Below are 1066 nucleotides of genomic sequence, written 5' to 3' on the forward strand. Positions count from 1 at the left end.
TATGTTCTCATTAACTTATGTATTAGTTAACTTGTTCACAATTGTGACCAAATACTTAACAAACATCACTTGGGGGATGAAGGATTTATTTTGGTTTATAGAGAAACATAGGACACAATTTCTCATGACAGAGATGGCATACATGAGTGTAAGGCAAATGGACACATGTCACCCAGTCAGAAAGCAGAGACTCTTTCGGGCCCCATTTTGGCCCTGGCTTGGGCCTTGAGGAAAAACCCGAGCCTGGCTGGAGTTTCTGTGGCCTTGAGGGAGAGCCTAAGCCTGGCCCAAGTTTGAGACCTGGCTCAGTCACTTCCACATCAGGATGACTCAGCAAGACCTGTTTGACCCTGCCTCTGCCCTGCCATTGCTGATGTAGAGCTTTGCCACTGGCTCTGCCAGTCACTCCATACCCTCCATCACCCTTTCCTGACTCCTATGTCATTTTACCCCACTAAAAGTTCCCCTCCCTATGTTCCGAACTTATATAAGCAAGAGGCTGATGTCATAAGGTTGAGTTCCTGCTTTGACAAACTCCTAGCCCTGGTGTGTTTGTTTTGGGCAGAGACACTCAGCATCCTGTTCAGCCCTGGAGAGACTCGGCTGGGCCGGGTTCTCTCCTCTAGCTTGGACCTGCCAGCAAGAAGCCTGCAAGACTGGACAGGAAGTAGGGTCAGGCTATAAAAATGTCAAGGTCTACCCAGTGATCCACTTTCTCAAGCAAGGCTTCAATTTCTAAAAATACCACAACATTGAAAACCAACACCACCAACTAGGGACAAATGTTTGAACACATCAACGGAGGGAGAATATTTCACGTTCAAACCATAAGCTATCATGCACTATGAAAATAATTTGATTGTTTAGTGTATGGTTCTAGTCATTCAGTTGCTAAAGAAAAAGTTCAGTTTTATATTTCTCTTGATGTCACGCCATTTTTTTCCTGTCTCCAAAATCTATCATAATCACTTAATTATCTGCAGGAATATCTATTCTGCCAAGTTATGCTCCAAAGGCAAACTAGAAAATACAGATATAAAAATAAGGCTTATGATTTTAGTGAAAA

The sequence above is a fragment of the Mus musculus genome, chromosome 2 (genome assembly GCF_000001635.26).
Source record: "Mus musculus strain C57BL/6J chromosome 2, GRCm38.p6 C57BL/6J".
In the NCBI taxonomy this organism is placed as follows: domain Eukaryota; kingdom Metazoa; phylum Chordata; class Mammalia; order Rodentia; family Muridae; genus Mus; species Mus musculus.